General features: G+C 37.5%; 1 protein-coding gene and 1 long non-coding RNA gene across 3 annotated transcripts in view; one reads left to right on the forward strand and one right to left on the reverse strand.

Annotated features, from left to right (window-relative positions):
- The window catches only part of si:dkey-24p1.1 (uncharacterized protein LOC556718 homolog), a 97,908-nt gene extending 88,698 nt beyond the window's left edge, over positions 1 to 9,210 (forward strand). The window contains exons 3-5 of one of the 2 annotated variants that reach the window (XR_004949314.1): positions 8,065 to 8,478; positions 8,656 to 8,928; positions 9,072 to 9,210. The gene's annotated coding sequence lies outside the window, so the exon portion shown is untranslated. Of the gene's footprint in view, positions 1 to 8,064; positions 8,479 to 8,655; positions 8,934 to 9,071 lie in introns of those variants that run through there. The other variant, XR_004949313.1, reaches the window with a different exon arrangement.
- Positions 4,866 to 9,187, reverse strand: LOC118599803. The gene is made up of 3 exons (XR_004949315.1): positions 9,151 to 9,187; positions 5,856 to 5,959; positions 4,866 to 5,590 (listed from the first exon to the last, which is right to left on the reverse strand). It is a non-coding gene; the product is annotated as an uncharacterized LOC118599803 (long non-coding RNA).
- Positions 9,211 to 9,702: the final 492 nt, after the last annotated feature.

Genomic DNA, 9,702 nt, shown 5'->3' on the forward strand with positions numbered 1-9,702 from the left:
ACGTCGGATGCCCTTCCTGACACAACCCTCTGTATTTATCCGGGCTTGGGACCGGCACAATGAGACCCTGGCTTGGGCCCCCTCGTGAGCATAAAAACATGAGTTGCTGAAAAAAATAAAAATAAAACCCCACAAAGCACAATGCAAGCTATTCTGAGATAAAAGAGTTATTTCAATGGAAGAAGGTTTTCTCATAGTTTAAGATGTTCAGAATAGTAATATTGATACTAGCTCAAATTCTTCTTTGCAGCTGATACATACTGTAGGTGTGAACCGGTGATGCACACGTTACTACCAACAAGCAAGGGTGTCCAACCCGTTATTCTGCCCTGCTTGTTTTGCGGCTAACCCTGTAATTACTGGTGACCTAGATCAGGTGTGTTCTGTCAATCAGAAACTCACTCAATCCAACTAATCAAGATTTACTGAAGCAGTGTTAGCTGCAGGACAAGAGGGGGGCAGCTCTCAAGATACAAGGTTGGGCTAGTGTGTGGCGTAAGGGAACCGTACGACAACACTACTTGTACGTCATAAGTGCATGCAACTTACATTCTCCTTACAAATACTTCACAATATAAGGACAGAGACCTGGTTGCAGACAAGATGGCGTCCAAACACATAATTAGCCAGAAGCGTAAATTTCACATCTTTAGTCGGAAACAGAAGTTGCATACCGGTATCTATACTTGAACATTCCTTACCTGGTTCCGGTCTTGTTCTAGGGGGATAGTGTGAACCTCGCGGTCGAGGACTTTTGGCTAATGATGCTCTGGTGCCATGTTGTTGTCTGTAGCCAGGTCCTCTGCGTATAAGTACTTCAGGTTTTGGGGTTGTCTGGGCCCGTAGAGGGTTGTAGAGTGGAGGGGCTGGGCAGGTGTGCCTTGAAGTTTCAACCAAAAAGCCTGCAACCCTCGTAACAAGTACATATGACTGAGGCATAAAACAACAATGTTTGTGTAAGTGTTTTTCTCCTCCTTGAGGCTAATTTTACCAATAATATGTGACAATATGATATGGGTAATAATCTTGGTAAAACTCGAAGGAAGAAGTTTCTGGGGAAGGCTTTTTCACACTGTTTTCTGTTCACAACCATACATGTTCACAACCATACATGTATACACACCTGCACTATATTGTACACCAGTCTAGTAAATAACATTAGGTTATATATTTTCTTGAAAAAGCACACCCCAAATCCTATGTTTATCTGATCATTGCTGTGGCAGAAGAAATTGGCTGGCAAAGAGAAAGGATAGAGAGGAAGACAAGAAATCTACTGAATGTTTTATTTGCACTGGAGCGTATTGTGTCTGGTAGGCCTCACCCACCTCCAGTGACATGGTATAACACGGCTGGCATGGGCACAGATCCACGCAGGTGCGGCTTGTTGGAACGCGCCGACCTTACTGTCTTCACTTACTGGATGTGCGGCGGTCAGCTAGCCCACGGCAGTGTCGATTACACTATTGTAGGTTTTATTGCTCAATTAACAACATCATTTTGTCAGATTTTATTTGGAAATTTGTTTTTCTAGTGTTAGGAGCCCAGATGGTAGGATGCTATTTGAACTTTGCAACAGTGCAACCTCAGATTTATAATTAGTTCTTAGTACGTTTTTTGTTTTAAGTGAGATTTGCTTCTTTTCAGGTAATCATTCTTTTTCGTGTTCCAGGAGTTTGAAGCATCAGATGGTGGAGTGACTGGTAAGTTTTTCTGTTCCGCATGTTGTGCACTGTGCCTTTCCCCGTCGCTCCTCGGTGGTGTTGATTTGATTTTGGTGAATTGCCACTCCTGCACTTTTAAATTGCTATAGTAGATGAAGGTTCTTCCTTTTTTAATCATTTTAATTTAAATGTAATAATTTATTATTTAAAATGGCAAATGTTTGGATAAAAGATGCAGTGATGTACTAACAAAATGCTTGATTTAGTCTAGAAACAGGTCAAGTAAATAGCATCAGTCTATGTATACTTTCTCAGCAAAACACATTCCAAATCCTACGTTCATTTAAACTTTGATGCAATCGAAGAAAACCTTGGTTCTGCTGCATGTATGGGAATCTTTGATGTTCTCTACTCGGCAAGTATGGGTTCCTCTAGAGGATTTTGAATACTTTTTGGATTTTTTTAATTTGAATATTTTAGGACTATGCACACTTTAATTAGATCCTTGTCTGTGCCTCATTCACTTGTTGGAGGGAGCAGAACCACATTTTTGCTGGATCACTTTGACAGATTTTGTTGCACTTATGTTGACTCTATTTTTTTTTCAGGACATTTGTTCTTACATCGTGGAGCCCTGAAGGTAAAATTGAGCAGTTTGTTTTTGGCGAAGCAACTTTATCCTCTGTTTATAGGTTGTGATGTTTTTCTTTTTTTTTTTCATTTTAATGATGATACATATTTTTCCGTGTTCCAGCTGTCTGGAGCATCTGATGGTGAACTGAGTTGTGGTGGTAGTTTTTTCTGTTTTGCGTGTGGCGTGTCCAAGCCTTCCACGTCATTCTCCAGCGTGGTTTTGATCTGGTTTTGGTAAGCTCACAGTCTGCACTTGTTCTTCTGCACTTCTTGCATTTGTTTTAGTTGATTAAGCCTCTACTTTTTTATAGCTTAAAGTTAAATTGTAATGAACTAGTATTTAAAAAATGCACAGGAATATTCAACTAGTCAGTGGTTTACAAACACAATGTTTGTTTTTGTCCAGCTTGAACATGAATGCTCACATGTTTTGGTGGTTGGTGTTTCTTTCTGTTGTGAAAAGTAAGTTTTGTTTTTTGATTTTTTTTCTCTATTACCTCCATTTAAGATTCAATTCTATAATATTTGTGTTGAAGTTTACAGATTAATGATATCGTTTTCATTCTACAGATGTGTTTTTATATTTTAAACAAGCAGAAATACTGGACGTAAAAGCATGGAAAGCAATCAACATGTGTGGAACATAGAATATAGCCTTCAACTAATAACTAGAAATAGATAAAAGAGAAGAAAAGACATGAAATATTGAGGGTAGGAATGCCAAGTGTGTGGATGCATTAAGTGTGTGTTGTGCATATAATTTGGTGTCGTTACTGATCTGAGAATAAGCTATCCTTGAAAGGAGGAATTCAAACGGGGCAAAGATGTTACTCTTGCAAAAATAGTTAATCTTTATTCTAACCACCAGCAGTTGACTGTATGAGCAAGTTCGACTTCTCACCAAGCGGTCTAGAGATCTGGGTCTGCTCTGCCAGGAAGGAAGGTTGGTCCCGTTCCTAGCCGGTTGGTTCAGGCGGGCCGTGGAGGCGAGATCTGCAGCCAGGTGTAGAAGGAAAGGGAACCTGCAGTTCTGCTGGTTCTGCTCTGTTCAGTCACTTAGCTTCTGGGGTGGTCGAACGATTTCTCTATTCTGTTTCGTGACCAAAAAGTATAAGTCGCAAAGCTGGCCGGACGATGAAACTTATTGAATGGTCTAGCATTAAAAATCAGTTTCAAAATAAGAGCATCAAAAATGGTAAAAATGTTGGAATCAGTCCATGAAATAAACGGGAGGCAAAAATGTTGAAAAGGAGGAAAGCGCGTGAAAAAAACGTGATCTTAAGACTGGAAGAACTTGCGTGTGCGCCAGGGTTTTGAATTTGAGAGGCAGGGCCAGTATCGCTCAATACCGTGGGGATTTGAGGTGTTTTACGACTGGAGGTAATTTGCATGTCCCAATGAGCTCTGGCTATGCAAATATCAGGGGCGTAACTTTATTCTGGTCTCTGGATGTTTTTTATTTTTAATGCTGAATTGACAACAAAAGGGGTTTCTATCAAACAAAGTTTGGACAACCCTATATGTCTGTAAGAATCCTATATGTGGTAAAATGAAAGGCTTCCCAAAGTCCACATAAACACAGACAATGAATTCTCCAAGCTTTGACGGTTACACATGATTATTTCATGGATTTTAACCTCAAAGTAGTTGTGAATCTTCTTCTGTTAGGAATAAAGGTTTGATTACAACATGTAATACTAGGACATTTCTCTGGAGCTGTGAAGAAATGTTTTACATGTTAGATCGAATTAACAACAGTCCTGTGATTTAAAACATAAGAAAAGTTACGAAGGGTCACGTGTTTCAAACAAAGGACTCTGAGTGTCTGTCGGGAATGCTTGCAGACTCTCCAGGGGGTCAACCTGCTGGAACCAAGACTCCTTTGAAGATGACAGGTTGAAGTTAACCAGAGTTTGGGATGCAACATAGTCAGGGTTCTGGCCCGGTTTAATGACTTAACATCCGAGTGGGAAATAGAGGTTTTAGACAACTTTACGGCCCCCCTGCTGGATGAGGAACTCTGTTATCTTGAAAGGCACTCCAAATAAAAGTTGGGTGACCAAATGGTCAACACAGGTTATCACAGTTGTTACCAAGGGTGGAATGCTACAAGAGCCTGTTCGGCTTCTGAGCCTCGGTAGCAGACACCGCTAGATAAATATGGTGGCTTGACTAGAAAAAATGAAGACCAATCAGCAGGCTGTTTGGGGGCACATATGTCACATTAAACTGAAACTTATGTAAGCGGGTGGTAACAGGTGGATTTTAATTTCTAGACTTTATGGTGATAAAGAAACAACATTAATGTGTGGGTATCTGAGCAGTTGTGTATGTTCCAATTTTGGACAGCAGAGTGCATAGTTTTACTAATCAAGATAGCGCCAATTTCACTTCACTTCCTGTGTGCAGAGAATTATGGGAAAATCCCGGCAGACAGGAGAAAAGGGGATAGACTGCATGTTGCATCGGTGAGAATGTTGTGTTTATCTGAGCCAGATGATGCTTTGGTACAGTGGTTGAAATTTGCATTACAGACACCAAGGAAGCCTTATGCTGTGTTTTGTTTCAATGGGTGTCTTTAACAGTGAAATTTGAGAACATTGCTTCTGTAGGCTTCAGGGGCATTTGTCCATTTCTTTACTTGAATTCATTGTATTGTGTAAAATGTTTCTTAGATCGGTTCAAAACTTTATTTAAAATGGAACTTTGGAAAAATGATTGTAAAGAAATGAAGCGGTGAAATTACATTTTTGTTTTATTTGTCTATTTAGGTGCCCCTGGCATAGTCTTTTTCTGCACTTGTTAAGTTTAATTGTCAATTTATTATTTTTTTTTCTAAAAACTGCCAAACAGGGAAAATAAAGGATCCCACAAGAAATTCTTTGAAGCTTGTCTGTCATCAAATCTAGCTTCACTTATGAACGCACTGATACGGTGGGCGTTGTGGTTCAGTTGTTTCACTCTCGGTTCGTTTCATATTCAGACTGAGGAATCTCAGAGCGAACCGAAGTTCAATCTGATTGGATACTAACGGAGACGACCTCGAAAGATGGGTCAGAGGAGTTCCTGGTACAGGTGTGGTGCCAAGGTAGTTATCCTCAGCCAGGATACACATTCTGGGGGGGGATAACTACCCCGGCACCACAGCTCCACGGAGAAAGTGGGTATGGTTTCGGTATAGTCTGGGGGTGGAGCTTGCACCACAGACTCTTCCTGGAGGGAGCTGTGTTGGAGAAATATCCATTCTCTTTGGACTGCAGCTGCCGTCCTCACTGATTTGTCACCTTGCTCACCTGGGTAAATGACAGCAAGAAAATGATTTTGAGTTTTCAGACATATTAGAGGCAGGCGAGTTTGGATGTCCTCAAATCAGGGTGTGACTATTCTGAAAATACCCTAAAGTCTACCTCAGGCCCTTCACTTTGGAAAAACTTCACTTTCCTGACTTGTCGGGGGACAATAAAGACCACACTCTTCTGGCTCTGGCATGTCTCACCACCACCAGCGATTGCCTCAGCAAAGAGGCATCAAACCCTCGAGAAGTAAGGAACTACAGACCTGTGTGATGTTCATGTTATCAGAGAGGAACGGCAAAGAAAGATTTGACCACAGCTCGGTCCACCAGCCGCTCCTTTGCTGCCATACTCGAGCTTTAAACGCCACTGTGGATGAAATGGCAGATGATGATGAGAGAATGGTGGTGAGTGCTCTAAAAGAGAGGTAATAAAGTCTCACATTAGTGGTTTAGAATCCCTATAATGCTTTAAAATGCAAACTTTAGTCATGTTTAGAATTTTTGAATATTTTCTGTTTTCAGTTAGAAGCAGTTTCACTATAAATTCTATTTGTAAGTTCCTTTAATAAAAACCCTCCCCTCAAAAATAATAGCAGAATAGCAGAAGTTAAAGCTGTTCTCACCAAGCAGAAAAAAACAGTAGAACTGAAACCTGCTGAGAGGAGAAAATTGAATCTTTTGTCAGCTGGACTTGACTTGGGTATACATTTAAATAACATACTCTAAGGGTAAGAATAAACTTCTTCAGGCAGATTTCTTTTTTATGTTGATTTATCTGTTTTTTTCTGGCATTGATGCACTGAAATTTAATTGTAAGGATTATTAAAATAACAAATTGAAATGCTGTAGGTTTAACTTACTCTGCTATATTTCTTTGAATAAATCCTGTTTTTGATGCGGTGTTTGTTTGCTCCTTTGCAGATAAAATATTTTTCTGAGAGCTTGTCTGTTTAAAAAAGTTGATTACAAATATAGCTTTTCTCTTTCATAGAGGCAAAACTGCAACTTTTTTGTAGATGATTAAAATGTTTTTGAGTCTATATATACATATATATATATATATATATATATTGTTACTTTTTTGTAGATGATTAAAATGTTTTTGAGTCTATATATATATATATTGTTACTTTTTTGTAGATGATTAAATTTTAAAGTGAAGTAAAGTAAAGCAAGATAAAAAATTACTAGATTTAAGAGGAACTTAAGAAACTCAAACAGATTTTTTGACGCAAACTAAAACACGTATGTTGTGCAACAGTCTAAAAACATTTAAAATAAAGTTAAAAAATAACAATATTAATAAGCGTCACTAAAATTTATTTGGATGTAATGCTGCATTTTTGCACAGCAGCAAAAAGGACAGATCGCTTGAAAATATTTTTTTTCCTATTTATTGTTCTGTTAACATCATTCTCTAAGAGACATACAAATATTTCCTCAGCATATATCCAACCATAACAAACAATATTTCTTAAGCTCCAGGTTTTAAACATTTACTTAAAGGTAACAAAGTTAGCATTAATCTTATTAGTAAAAAAAAATCTAGAAATAAAAAAAATGCCTAAAAGTTCACAATACCTTTTACTCACTTTAGACAACATTTTTTTTATTTAACACTGATATTTTTAGTTATTAATTTGTTCAGTTAAACATGAATTGTCCTGGACACATGAAAAGGCTGTATAAAACACCTCTGTGAATGTTCAGACAGTGATAGTTTCAATAAAATTAAAGTTTTCAGCTGCATCTCTAGTGTTATGCTTTGCATGTGTCGGTTTGAGTTGATTTAGAAGACTTTACCTTTTTAGAATTCAGGCCAAAGTGGGCGGGGTTGTTGTTGCAGTAAGTAGCCAAAAACTCTGAGACCTTCCTGTATGAATCATTTCATTTTCTTTGCCGTTACTCATGTTGTAATTGTAGGACCATAACATTATTTTCTCATATTAAATCCTGTCCACCTTTGTCATGGGAGAGATCACACATCAATGTAAGGGTGGGGTCATCTGGATCCCACAAGAGAGCACAAAGGTTTAAAAAAGTGTTAGTGGTTATTGTTTTCATTGGGTTTTCATATCTTTATATATAATTTGTCTTAATTTCCTAAATGTTCTCTTTTGGGTGGGTGTGGGGGGTGATACCCATAAACTTTTTTTTAAGATAGTTGTAAGACACCCAATCTCAGGTAAAGATGTAACATTTTAAACACTTTAAACACTGTAAACATTTTTTAGGATTTAAATATATTTCTCATTTATTTAGAAAGGACTTGAGTGTAAATGTTTTTTTTTTGGTATGTTTGTTTTTGTGTTGCAGATATCTCCAGTGAAAATGAATGTTCTAACATTTGGATGTTTGGTGTTATTGACCCTCACAGAAAGTAGGTTATATATTTGTTCTATAATGAAAACATGTTGTCTACATTACAGTTTATGAACTAACTTGTCTAATTACTTTTTTTCACATTTACAGACTTTTCTTGTAACACAGCAAAGGCAAATCCTTTTGTGTTTGAGAAGACCCAGATCACAGCTGAAGAAGACTCCTGTGTTGAAATCAAATGTAAACCCACAGGTGTTCCTGCAGATACTGGAGGTGCAGAATGGTTTTGGATGAAGAATCCAACCTGGACTGGTAGTAAAGGCTTCACTGGGACTGTCCTTTACAGCACTGATGAGTCAAAAAGGCCCATCAGTCCACTCTTTAAAAACAGAGTAACATATACAGGCTCTATACATGGATCTGCTGGAACACAACAAGGACATCAACTGTGTCAAATTCAAATCTGTAACCTGAGTTTAAGTGACAGTGGAATTTATCTGTTCAGATATGAGAAAGGAACTAATAAATGGATGACAGACCCTAGAGCTAACCTAACTGTTGGTGGTAAGTACAAAGATCAAGAAATAGAACAGTGTAGATGTGAACAAATATTAAATCAAAAACATGATAACACAACATTCATGGTTTTACCAAATGGCAACGAAAAAAAGTTTTTATATTAAAAGCCTGTAAATGTAAATTTGACTTAATCAATGTCACAGAAGTGTTTTGTCTTTTCAGTCGTTCCTCAAGTTGAGATTCTGATTCAGAATCAGAGTGAAGGAACACCACAAGACATCAAAGAAGGAGACAGCATCACTCTTGAGTGCAAACTGATGAAAAGCAACCCAAAACCTGACAGCTTTTCCTGGAAGAAAGATGGGAAACACCTCAACAATAGTCAGATTTATGAATTGATCAGGATCAAACCAGAGGACAGAGGAAACTACACATGTGGAGCCAGAAACCTGATTGGTTCTGGAACATCAAAGTCCATTAATCTAAATGTTAAATGTAAGTTTGTAAGACTTTATGGATGTTCTGAACAATGTGATCTAATAAACTTGTATAAAAAATGGAACAAATATTGAATTGCATAAAAATGCTAAAGCAAACTAATTTTCATTTTCTTTCTTTTTTTTTTTTTTTATTTCCAGACAAGCCGAGGAATATCAACATTTCCATCAGTGGTCTTCATAATAACAGAGTTAAAATCAACAGCAGCGTCTCATTTACCTGCAATGCTGCAGCAAATCCACCACCGCAGTTCTCCTGGTACAAACAGTCTGAAGGAAAACCAATGATTTTACAAACAGACCAAAAGGTTTTCAATATAAGTCAGGTTCAAAGAACAGATGAAGCATGTTACGTGTGCTCTGCATCCAATATCCTCGGTCAAGGGAATGGCAGTACTTGTATAGAAGTTTTGTGTGAGTAACAACTTTTTTAAGTTTATTTCAGTCAAAAGTACGACTGCTAGTGTTTTTAACTAAATAGACCACATAAGTGAATTTTATTGATCCAGAATCATAAATAATAATAATAATAATAATAATAATAATAATAATAATAATGGATTAGATTTATCTGCGCTTTTCCAGACGCTCAAAGAGATGGTCTGATTCAGATCACCACATTTTATCTCACACACTCATAATCCTAAAGATTACTGAACAAGAAACTGGCATTTCTATCTTAATCATGAATTAAGCATTTTTATAACCACATAACTATTTCTTTGCAGCTTTGTCTTCAGCAAACGGCTTATACAAATTTATGGAATATGTT

The sequence above is a fragment of the Oryzias melastigma genome, linkage group LG16 (genome assembly GCF_002922805.2).
Source record: "Oryzias melastigma strain HK-1 linkage group LG16, ASM292280v2, whole genome shotgun sequence".
NCBI classification, from domain to species: Eukaryota; Metazoa; Chordata; class Actinopteri; order Beloniformes; family Adrianichthyidae; genus Oryzias; species Oryzias melastigma.